Source organism: Trichosurus vulpecula, chromosome 4 (genome assembly GCF_011100635.1).
Source record: "Trichosurus vulpecula isolate mTriVul1 chromosome 4, mTriVul1.pri, whole genome shotgun sequence".
NCBI classification, from domain to species: Eukaryota; Metazoa; Chordata; class Mammalia; order Diprotodontia; family Phalangeridae; genus Trichosurus; species Trichosurus vulpecula.
Genome location: NC_050576.1, coordinates 236,156,486 through 236,169,687, shown reverse-complemented (window position 1 = coordinate 236,169,687; position 13,202 = coordinate 236,156,486). Strand labels below are relative to the sequence as shown.

The 13,202-nt window shown below is 36.7% G+C and overlaps 1 pseudogene; it reads left to right on the top strand.

The window, feature by feature from the left end:
• The first annotated feature begins 633 nt into the window (after positions 1-633).
• Positions 634-1,454, top strand: LOC118847044 (annotated as a pseudogene).
• The last annotated feature ends 11,748 nt before the right edge of the window (positions 1,455-13,202 follow it).

Here is a 13,202-nt window from a genome sequence, read left to right as displayed (position 1 = left end):
AGAAGCAGCGGATGAAGCTGAAAGGTCCCCATACTCTCCCATCCATTGCATCTGACAGAAATCAATATCAGATACAGGGGAACTGGTGGTGTTCCACAGAAGCCAGAAAGGGAGAATAAGGGAACACTTGTTATGAATGTTCACAAACTTAGAATTTCCGGTCCTAGAAACTATAAATGACTTGGGACAGCTACTGCCACACTAAATACAGTCCATCTGGCTAACTGAATCCTCCATGAGAAGTCTCCTGTTAAGGAACTTCATCTGCAGTAAGTAAAATCTTGTGGATTTGATATGAAATTTGATCAAAAAGAAGAGAGATATAGAAAAGAAAATAAATTCAGAGTAATAAACCAAAAGGGAGATGAAGACTTAATCTTTACTAACTTTGCTCACATGGAGTTAGATTAAAGTATCCTGCCCAAAGTTCACTTAAGTTTATTTTGGAAAAGTCTCTTGATGCAGAACTTGATTGGAGAAACAGTGTAGTGTTAGGGGCATAGATCTGGGATGTGGAGTGAGAATGAGCTTGAAATGTGCCTCAGACACTAAGGAACTCTGTAACCTTGGGCAAACCACTTAGGAACTCTTTGAATCTTAGTTCCCTCATCTATAAAATGAGAATAATAATAACACCTGCTGCTCTTCTGCCACCATTTTAAATCCATCTCCATACGACATGCTGGCTCTGTGACTTTCTCCCTGCCATCTGCCCCCAGCTGACAACCTTACCACCATGGAGGATGTGAACGTGTGACAACATGGAGGGGTTCACCAACGGCCCCAAAATCACTGCAATCAAGAACCAGCAGGACAGTGGTAAAATGTGTATTGGAGGGCTAAGCTGCGATACACCCAGGAAAGATCTCACTGAATACCTGTCTCATTTTGGAGAGGTTGTATAGACTATGCAATTAAAACAAATACTGTCACAGAAAGATTGAGGAAATTCAGATTTCTGCTTTTCAAAGATGCTTCCAGTGTCCATAAGGTCTTAGAACTTGAAGATCACAGGCTTAATGGCAAGTTGATAGACCCCCAAAGGGCTAATGCTTCAAAGGGAAAGAAGCACCCCCAAAAAGTATTTGTTGTAGATGGAGCCCAGATACATCTGAAGAACAAATCAAAGTTTGGAGCATTTGGAGAGATTAAGAATGTTGAAATTCTTATGGACACAAAAACAAGTGAAAGAAAAGGATTTTGTTTTATCACATATACAGAGGAAGAACCTGGAAAGAAATTATTTGAAAAGAGCATCCCATTGGTTGTGGGACAAGTGAAATCAAAATTGCCCACGCCACAGAAGCATACAGGCAGCAACAAGAGAAAAGAGGAAGGGGCACTGCAGCTGGCAAATGAGGTGGACTAGGCGTCATGGTTGAGGTCAACAACGAGCTTATGGCAAAGCATCCCCAGGGAGAGGTAACCACCAAAACAATTACCAACGATATTAAAGGAGGACTTGGAGAAAACAGGTTCAGATGCTGTACAGCAGTATATCTTGCAGGATGATGACATTGAATGGAGAATGGTCATCAATTGGTCTGAGATGACTATTTTGTAAAAGACTTTTAGTGTACATGACACAACTATATCCAATTTTATATAGCCCCAATTTAGTTTTCTTATTTTTGCTTTGTCCTTTGCCATCTGTATTGTGACAAATGTGGATTTGTGTATATACAAATTTAATTGTGTAATTTCATGTTAAATGATTCTCAGAAATAAATTACTTGTGATTGTTAAAAAAAATAGCGCCTGCCTCCTGCAGTTGATGTCAAAGGATATCTTTAATGTTCTACATGAATCTCAAGGTTTTCTCTATAAATGTCAGGGATTATTTTATGTAATTCTACATTTTCTGGGACCATATTTTAAATTAACACATTTAGGTTCTAAATTCTTGATCAAGTAATGCAAGAAAAGATTACTTTGTCCTACTCCCTCTTATGAAGTAAAGAACCTGATATTTGAGATTATAGGAAGTTCTATTTCTAATGGTTTTTGCCTCATTTCATTCACTGTTTTGCTCTGAATCTTAGTGTTTGACAATATTTTTGAACTTCAAAAAAAGGCGTCAGCAAAAATAATTAAAGCCATTTTCTATTATTGTAGTTTACCTACTCCCACATTTGCAGACTTTCAAATCCAACACTTTGGATCTACAAATGTGAAGGTTCTGGTTTAATGGATCTAAACTTTAGTGAGATATTTCCACCTACAATCCACACAGGTGGTGCTAGAGTCTGTAATAGGATTGTACTCAACTTTAGAACCAAATTGCACCTGTATCCTTACAAGCCTTTTAATACATAAACACAGTGAAAAGAGGAAGGCAGGAACTTCAGCATTTAATCTGTTCACTCCAAGGATCATTTGTTCAAATGTTAACATTGGAAATCAGTGTAGAATTCATTTAAATAAAGGGAAATTTAAGCCCCTTTACAAATCCATGAAAATATATCCTATTGAAATTGAATGTGAAATTATTGTAGGGAATATCTCCTAATAGTGACCGCAGCAGCACTGATGTTCAATTTAGGTGGAAGAATTAAATTCTAGTGTTTCCCCTGGTTAGCCAAATAGAAGCTCAGTCTAGTTCTGGGTAAATTACCATGCCAAAGAGACTGATCTTTCCTTAGGCTTCTGGTGTGAACCTAAAACTGAATTAACTCTTGGAAGTGCAAGGGCATCTTTAATAAAATGTCCATAAGCACTCAGGATGTGACTTACTTTCTCAGTATAGTATGATTAAGAAGACTTTCCACTTGAACTAAAATGTAAATCCTTTATCTATTGTTCATATAAATAAAAAAAACATTGCATTTCTGACAGAATGTTCAAGGGCCTTTTCTTCTGAAAAGTATAAAAAAATGAAAGTCAGAACTAAATAGATGTTGATTTTTTTGTTAAATTCGAAAAATAAACTTTTTTAAGAATTTTTTAATATTACATTTGACTTGTAAGGTCTACATTTAAAATAAAGTTTTCTGGAGAATAGGAGAAGCATAAATGAAACCTCAGTTTTATATTTAAAATGTGGACTGATTTGTCTTTTCTTGTTATTGTTTAGCATCTAGCATATAGTAGGTACTTGATAAATGTGAAATTAATTTGAATGACATTGAGTGGACTATGGCTATGCAGTCACTGTGGAGAGAACAGAAGATTTGGATAGAATATCGAAGAAAATAATTTTCTTTCTTTTGAAAGAGTGAAACTAAAACTACTTTTCTCCCCTCTGCCAACCACTGACAGCAGCGATTGGGGTTGGAGTAAAGGAAGGGGAAGAGGAATAGATTTACTTATGAAGAAAGAGGGTTTGGACTTTTAAGTAAGCAATATGATATAAGGAGCATGGAAAAATCAAACCAACTCCTCAATAGCTAGATGATGATAAAATTATACCCCAAGAGATGAACTACATTGGTAACACTGAGAACAGTTACATTTTTTCACCTTATCAATCATTCACACTAGTTTGAATCAGTTTCTTAGGTCACTTTTTGAGAATATGCTTTGAAGGGTCTAGGGGCAAGAAAGGACATTCAAAATCTATGAACAGGTGGTATGGAGGAGAGGGTCATCTCCAAGTTGAAGTAGAGGGAAATATGAGGCAAATATGTAAACATTTGTTTTCTTTCTCTGAGGACATTCTCATAGGGCACCCCAAAATCTGAATACAATACTCTAGTTATACTCTAATATTATTATCTCTTTTTATCACACAATTAGCTTTACTGACAACACTAAAAACTTCCCTGTCACCCAAGTTTATAATGTTATACACATCCCCAAACTTTCAAAATAGAGGAAGGCTATTTAGGGAAATGAAAAAGGATCTTCCCAAGTCTGAAGTAAGATGGGGACTTGGTGATGCCCGAGGTTCCTTCCAGCTCTGACCTTCTGATCCTATGACATCATACCTAGAAGGTGGATATGAGTTTATGGAATATTTTCCATATACCAATACTAGAGGCTACACAAGAAAAAATGTCATGAAGAGTTTTGTTGCAGAAAATGTGCATACAATTTTTGAAAGCAGGATTTTTACTAACAGAACTTTTAGTATTTTAACCTTGAAAACTGTGTACATTTGTATACGCACATACATATACACATCTCCTGTACATTTGATTATTGTATTTCTTCTGTGTAACTATTCACTGGAAGCTTTCAAAATAATTCATGCACAATGATATTGCAAAATGAATACCTACAGGCCATGAAAAATGGAATTTTCTGGCCCTGGAAATGTGTGCATTTATAAAAAGTAATATTAAGAAGTGTCCATCATTATGCCCCTCTGTGCATTGCACCCAAGGCAACTGCCTACCTTGCCTACTCCTAGTCCCAGCTCAGCTGGAATTACCAAAGATAAACTTCATCTGTTTTATGATTTTGCAGAGGTCTGCCTCTGCCCAGAAGCACTTTTCTGAGTATGTTTTATCCTTAATTTTTTATTCCCTTCCAGCCTTGACATACCATAAAGTCTAACCCCCAAAATGAGCTATACTGGCAAAAAGGGAAAAAATAAAATAAAAGAAGAATGACTAAGAATCAGATATATTAATCCCTCAAACTCTGGAAAAATGATTTACTAAAGACGTTTAGGAAAATCATAAGCATCTTCACAATTTCAATCTTGTCTAATGGATCGTACAATACCTTTTATTACCCCCCAAATACACCATTCTGTAAACTGCAAAAATTATTTACATATGGAATATACCATCATAGATTAATTTCTCCCTTTGTGGCAACATTCCCAAAGCTATTTGTTCAACGACATCACCACGTAGGAGCATAGATCGAAGTAGGAAGCCACAACATCAATCACCCAATGAAATTCCTTCATTTTATACATGGGAAAACTAAGGACCCAGTAGGTTAAGTTCAAACAGATCCAAAGCATCAAAGATGGGATTTGGATTTAGTTCTTCAGACTATGCAGCTATTGAGTTTCCGATGAAGCATGCTTCTTCCATTGAGCCTGGTGGCTGCATACATTTCCGAAACTCATATCAGCTTAGCTACATGATGGTAGATTTAGAACTTGAAAGACCTCAGAGGCCATATAGTCCAACTCCCTCTATAAAATTTGAAAGACAAACCACTTCTCACTTTTTCATATCCATCTTCTATTTTCAAAGTTTAGCTGTGGTCCAGAGAATTAATGCTACCTTTGGTGACAATACAATAGTTGTAGTGCTCAGGACTATGTAGAAATGAACTGCTTTGGACAGAACAAAACTAGAACGTTGTGTTTAGATCTGGGGGGCCCGTACTAGGAAGAATATTCAAAAGTTGGAGAGTGTACATAGTGTACATAAAAGTATGTGAAGGGCCTCAAATTTATGTCATACAAGAATCTGGTGAACAGATTGGGGGTGGTTAGTTTGGAGATAGAAGACTTAGGAATAATGTGAAAACATGTATTAAAGTATTTTGAGAGATGGTATGTGGAACTGAGATTCAACCCCTTCTGCTTAACCCTTTGTATAGAACTATGATCTATGGGTTTAAGTTTCAAAGAAACAAATTTAGAGTTAAATAAAATTTTTTTAAACAATGTGTAGAGCTACCCCCCCAAAAGTAATAGCACTATCATTGGGTTCTCCCTCCCTGGGAAAGAAACTTCAATAAAAGGCTAGTTAACCATCGTTTAAATAATTTTTAAGAGAAAATTTTCATTCAGTGTTGGACTAAATGGCTTGTGAGGTCTCTTCCAATAAAAAGTTTATGACTGTGATACTTTTCCAGATACTTTTCTCTCTCATTACTCTTCTGTATTATATTTATTTGGAAGACTAAACAGGGGCAGCTAGGTGTTGCAGTGGGTAGAGCACTGGTCCTGGAGTCAGGAAGACCTGAGTTAAAATATGGCCTCAGACAATTGACACATACCAGCAGTGTGGCCCTGAGCAAGTCACTTAACCCTGATTGCTAAAAGAAGGAAAAGAAAAGAGAATGAACTCAGCATTCCAAAGCATACATTAGTGCATTCTGTAGCTACTAAATTTTGACAAGTTAAAATTCTGCCTATCTTTTAAGGTGACAATAACTTCTACTTCCTCCTTGAAGATTTTCCTAATGATTTTCTCCATATCAAAATAATTATGACAATTTCAGTGTAAGTCAAAAGAGTACTGAACTTTGAACCACTGGGCCTAACTTCAAATCCCACATCTACGACCTTACCATGCCTGTATGACCTTGGGCTGGTCGTTTCATTTTTCTCTGCCTCACTTTCCTTAATTATAAAATGAGGGTATGCAACTAGGTGGCCTCTAAAGTCCCTTTGAATTCTAGATCTATGAGACTATGATTTCTGATTTTCAAGGGTTGGTGATGTAAATGTGCATACATGTTTCTGATTTTTCTATTTCTTTAATTGAAAATCTTTATTTGTTTTAGGTTGCCAATAAGATAAAGAAATTTCAAGATATTTGACCTATAAAATCTTTTTGCTTTTCTTGTCATCAAAGATTTGTCTATTTTAGGCATTAACAATTTAGTAAAAGAGCACTAGTGAGTGGAATAAAGTGAATACAACCAATATAAATTCTATCAAAGGATAATTCTATGTTTGGATGAACTAGGCAAAAAAAGAGATGATTCTCTCTGAGTCATTTTTCTTAAATCAAACATCCAGAAACCTCAGATGTGGCCTTAGCATGGTTTCTGGCGCATAGTATATTCTTAAGAAACTAACTGCTTGTCTATTTGTCTTGACTTGACATCTCGCAATGGCATTACCTAGTATTTTGTGAGAAAGGCATACTATGAAATCATAGTATCTTAGAGTGAGATGGAACCTCCAAGGACATGGAGTGTAATGTTTAACTGAACAAAAGTCTGCTGATGTCCTCTCCCACAAGTTGGCATACATCCTTCCCTTAAAAATCTAGGGAAAAACAAACAAGCTTCTAAAGACTTAATTAAGCATTTTGATCAATGAAATAACCAACCATGACCCCAAAGGACTAAATGTGAAGAATTCTAGGAACCACCTGAAAGAGTGGTAATGGATTTAACATAGAAGATGCACATTTGTGGACATAGTCAATAGGGAAATTTATTTTACTTGACTCCACATACATGTTACAAGGGTTTTGTTCTGCTTCTTTGTTCATTGGGGGAAAGGTGTCAGGAAAAGAAAATATATGTCTGTTAATTGAAAATAATATAGAAGTAACTTTGTCTAGGAAAACCTTCCCTTATAAGAACTTAAACATACCTTCATTTTTGTCTCTTTTGTTTTTCTTTGGCTTAGTGGCAGGCCTGCTCCCCTTGAATAGTCAAAGACCCATGTCATTTTATCCTGAGCACTCTGCTCTCTCCCCCGAACCCTAGCTTATTTTCAGGCTGCAATAGTTGGGCAAGATGTACATTACATATTAACTGACTAATTTAGTGGATGTACCATCCAACTGCATGCCATACTGTGGCCAATGTGTGTGCTGCACCTGTTTGTTTATTTTCTTATCTGGATCAATAGTCTCTTGAAAACATTTCAATTTCATGAGGAGATCTAGCAGTGCTCTAGGCCTGTACAGAGCTGGAAAAAAAAGAATTTATCGGTAGGGACATTTGGAATATTTCATCATTCCCAGAGATTCCCTATTCCTTTTGGGCTTTTCAAAGGATATTTTCCATAGCATTGGGGGATAACTTTTAACCATCTCCAAGATTTATGGCTTATTGGTGTTCCTTATTACCTCAAGGATCAAATATAAAAGTTTCTGTTTAGGATTTCAAGGCCTTTGTGATCTGGCCCCTTCCTACCTTTTCAGTCTTCTTATACCTTACCTACCTCAGTGTCCTCTAAAGTCCATCAACAGTAATCTCTGTAATTAATGATCTTCGTATTTGATGCTCCATATCCATACTCTGTATCTTTCCTTTTCTAATACCTGGAATATTCTCCCTCTTCATATATACCTCCTCTATTATCTAGCTTCCTTCAATTCTCAGTTAAAATCCTCCCTAACTCAAATACCCTTTTCTTGCCCCCCATCCTCATGTGCTGGTGCCTTCTTTCCAACATTACTTTTCATCTTGTCTGTATATCAAGTATGCATATAATATTTTACATGTTGTTTCCTCCATTAGGCTGTAAATTTCTTGGAGCCAGGGACTGTGAATCTGCCCATTTTTAATCCCTAGAATTTAGCGCAATAGCTGGTAGATAATAAGTACTTAATGAATGCTTGTTGTCCTAACTGACTGAAGATTGCTGAAGATTTATCTATTTAAATGTATCTACCTGGATGTTTGGTATGATCTTATCTTGAATTTTGCATGGGATATATAATTTCAGAGGAAGATACCATTTTTCTTTTTGTAACAGTAAAGTGAATGAATCAGTATACACAGTATGCTTTTTTGCTCCATCCGTTTCTTAATGAGCATTGTGTCTGAGAGGACTGATATTCATGAAAGTCATCCTGATGCTTTTAGATATTTTGCAAAGTATACTGTTGCTATATAGACCATCCTCATTTGAATTTAGTTTAGGGATCTTTAGAACATTTGTGCAATGGGCCGCTTTAGAATGATTATAAAGCCAATAGACACCTTAGATACATGTCTTTCATTGCATAAAATAACATACTCAAGATTACAAAGGAAACCAATTATATTGAAATAAAAATATAATCTTTTCCCCAAAACTCCAAACTCATGGACTTTGTGAAATCTAAGCACCAGCCTCTTGTGGTAAAGACCATCTGTTTTAGACAATAAAGGATGTCGGAGAGTAATTAGTTAGGTCTTCTTAGAACTAGCAACAATACTAATCAACTGTTACAATTATTTTGTATTCTCAGCTCTACCCAGAGCATAATAACACATAGTAGAAGCTTAATAATTACTTAATTGGTTCTAGAGAAGCTAATAGACAAGAAGCATTTATTAAGCATCTACTATGTACCAGTTACTATGCTAAGTGATAGGGATACAAAGCAAGATAAAGGCAACCCCTGACCTCAAGGAGCTTTCGTTATAATTGGGGAGGCAACATGCAACAAATTATGTACATGCAAGATATATACATAACACATTGGAAGTAGCCTCAGAGGGAAGATATTAGTATTAAGGAGGATGGATAAAATGCTTTTTGCAGATGATGGGACATTAGCTGGGATTTGAAGGGAAAAAAATGACATACATGAGGAAGGAGAGAATTCCAGGCAGGTGATATATCCAGTGAAACATACTATGATGGAGAACATAATACGTATAGAATCAGAGAAATGTGGTTCCAGTTCTGATCTTATGCCATAGGACCTGGATGACAATCTCTTAGGGCCCTATTTTTATGATCTGGAAGAAGTGGAGGGGTGAATTTATAAGATTTATAAGATCCTTTCTAGCTCTAAATTCTATGATACTATTGTCTAAGAATACAAGGCGTATTATACATTGTGCATGTATGTCTATGTCTGACAGCAAGGGGAAAGTTGGGACAACTTGATGGTACATTGACCTTATCATTGGAAAGAAGTTTGGAAAAATAATGAGAATGTTTTATTATCCCAGTTCTCTTACTGAAAGATATACTTGTAGTTTTATGATTAATGTGAAGTTTCCTGAAATATAGAAGAGTGAAGATCATTGAACTTAGGTTAAACAGAGGTTGAACGGAGGGAGAGATGGCTTGAGATCTGTGTCCTTTCTTTTACCACATGGGGCATTATTAGATTTCTGATAAGAGCAAAAGAAATAGGAATTCTTTGTAGATGTGGCTACATAAATCCTGGTGCCAATATTTATGGTTACAAGATAAATAGCACAAAATAACAGTAAAAATAAAACCATACAGTAAATCCAGGTCTTTGGAATCACTTTATAGAATGGTAATTTTATTCCCATTAACAAGTGATTAAATGCAAATAGGAGATTTGTATCTTTGGAGTGACGCCTATTTTTCCAGTGTTACTCTGTGGCTGATCCCTCAGGAGACTGGAGAGGGTAGAGTTGTATTGGCCATCCATAATTCCTCAGGAGGTCGGTAGATAGGGAGACTGATTCAACAACTACATAAACACCTAAGTATGAACACATTGTCATGGCAGTAGAAGAGCTACAAACTTTACACAAGACATAGTCCAAGCTTGCTGGTATGGAGCTCAGAAATGACTAATTCTTATGATATATGCAACACATAACATTCATTGATAGTTTTAGGATATCAATGTGGGAACTTTCTTCCCTGGTGTAGATCAGTAGTGTTCTATTCCTTTTAATGGTTTCTGATTCTTGTGGAAGGCATTTCATACATCTTCCAAAGAATTGCCCAATGAAATAGAGACCTACTACATTTTAAATTCAACTAATTTAAAAAAATATTTATTGTTTTGCTCTTTCCAAAGCTACACCAGATCTATTAATTGCCAAATCTAATGGCCTTTCCTAAATCCTTCTTTCTTGAACTCTCTGCTGCCTTTGGCACTGTTGCTCATCCTCCACTCCTAGATACTCTCTTCTCCCAAGATTTTCATGACTCTTGTTTCTTCTCTTACCACCTGGCCACTCCTCAGAACTCTTTGCTGGATCATCCTCCTAGTTATGTCTGCCAAAGGTTGGTCTCCCTAGGGTCTTTCCAGTTCCCTCTTCTTTTCTTCCTCTATACTCTCTCTCTCTCTCATGTTGATCTCATCAGCTCCCATTGGTCCAATTATCATATCAATGCATATCTATGCAACTGATTCTGAGATCTATGTAGCCATCCAGAGTTTATCTTTTGTGCTGCAGTCTCACATGGCCAATTGCCTTTTGCATGTTTCAGATTAAATATCCTATGGGCATCTCCAGTTCAAATGTCCAAAAACCAGAATGCATTATCTTTTTCCAAAAACTTTTCCCAACTTTCCTATTACACTTGAGGGCATCACCATTCTCTCACTTACCCAGGTTCTCAGCCTTGGTGTCACCTTCCATTCCTCATTTGTTATTCACTCTGTATATTCAAATCTGTTCTAAATATTGTCCCTTTGCATCTTCTCCCATGTATGTCCTCTTCTCTCTACCCACATAGTCACCTTCCGGATACGAGTTCTTATCAATTTACATCTGAACTATTTCAAGAGTTTGCTGGTTGATCTCCCTGTATTAAGTCTATTTCTATCTATCCTCCACTCAGCTGCCAAAGTAATTTTCCTAAAGTGAAGGTGTGACTTTGTGCCCTTCTTCCCTCCCACTCAACTTAATAAACCATAGTGTCTACCTTTTACCTCCAATATCAAATGTAAAATGCTTTGTTTGGCATTTAGAGCCATACCCAATCAGCCCCTACTTACCTTTCCAATCTCCTTACATTTATTCCTGTCTACGTACTAAATAGTCCACCTATACATGATAGTACATCATCTCTTATCATGATAAATTTGCACTGACTTTCCACCATATCTGAAACACTGTGATGAAGAATTCAGAGTCTCAGAAAGACTTGTATAAAATGAGACAGGGAGAAGTCAGCACATTGTTTTAATGCAAAATGTACACCTGCCCAAAAGACTTTTATGAAGAACTCAGAGCAAGCGCTCACATGGTGGTCAGATGAAGCAATACAAAGACACTGTCAAGGTCTCTCTTAAGAATTTGGAATTGATTGTGTGACATGGGGGACACTGGCACAGGACAACCCAGCACTGGGTGCCCTCATCAGAGAAGGTTCTGTGCTCTATGAGCAAAGCAGAATTGAAATAGCTCAAAAGAGAAACAAGATCCTCAAATTTAGTGAATCTACCCCAAATGTTAACATGGACTTCTTGTGACCGACCTGTGCCAGAGCATTTTGAGCTTGCATTGGTTTGATCAGCCACAGTCAGACACACTGTAACTTGACTCTAACATAGTGATGTCATTTTGGTCCTCTTCAAGTACAAAAGATAACAAACAAACAACCCTGACTCTAAGTTATAGAGCAGGTAGAGATCTGCATTGCTCAAAAGAATTTCTCTACTGGGAGTTCCCCATGCCAATTAAATTAGGGGGCCAGTTATACATACATACATACATATGCATGTACATATATGCATATACACACGTGTGTACATGTATGTATGTGTGCATGTTTGTATCTATATCTATGTCTATATCTATATGTCTTATAGGTTTTATTATTCCCATTTTACTGGGGCTCAGGAAGGTTACATAATTTGCTTATGGTCTTGTAATCAGCAAGCAATAGAAGTGGAATTTAAATCCAGGTCTCCCTCTTTTCACTTCACTACATTGCCTGTAATCAAGTGATATAAGGCTCAATTCCTGCCCTTAAAAGTTTACAGTTTCACTGGGAATCTATAATATATTCTTGAAAGATGAATAGAAAATACAAGGCACCTTAGGCTATGTCAGATTATAGAGAGAGGAAGGAACCACCACCAAGTTCAGAAGAATGAATAATTCTCAGTTATTCAAGAATGAGGGTCTGATTTATTTTTAAATTACAGCAAATTCTTTCCTGTTACCTCATCAAGGAGATCATAATCCATACTTCACAATTAGTCATAATCAATTCTCCTCATGATGGGTGGAATTTTGTTTCATGCAAAAGATCCCACCAGTGCTATCCTATGTCACCTCCAACCAATTTGCCAACACGTTGATTGGGTGGCAATTTGTAGAAGAAAATCTATTACCTAACTAAAGGTGCAGTTAAAGCAGTAAGTCACTGGGAGAGGGTTACAATTATATCTTCTTCTTTAAATGTCACAGAAAGCGTGTAAACCAATTAGATCAGGCAGACTCATTCTACTATCCACAGGTGTTTTCCTAAAATGTAAATTAATTTACTAAAGTGAAGGCTGCTGGACTTCTGAACATAGACTTGAATCTGTACTTGGGTGGGCTGATAGGACTAGAATTTACATGTAAACCATGAGATCCTCTCAAAAAGGGAAATATAAATTATATGATTGGAATTCTAGGAAGCAAATCATTATTCAAATGAGCAACTCATAACAGTGCCAGCTAGAGTTCAGACAATTTCTGTGCTAAGATAGTTAGTAGTCCTATAGGCAAAATGAAATAATAGGTTGGAAACAAATGAAACTACCCGTACTAACATGACAAATAATCTCATTAAGGAAGCAAATTACCCACTGCTGCTTGATGACTGGCCGCACAGAGCTGTGGGACAAGTGCAGGCTTCGTGACTGACCCACTTTATAGGTCATGAGCACATGGGCAAGGAT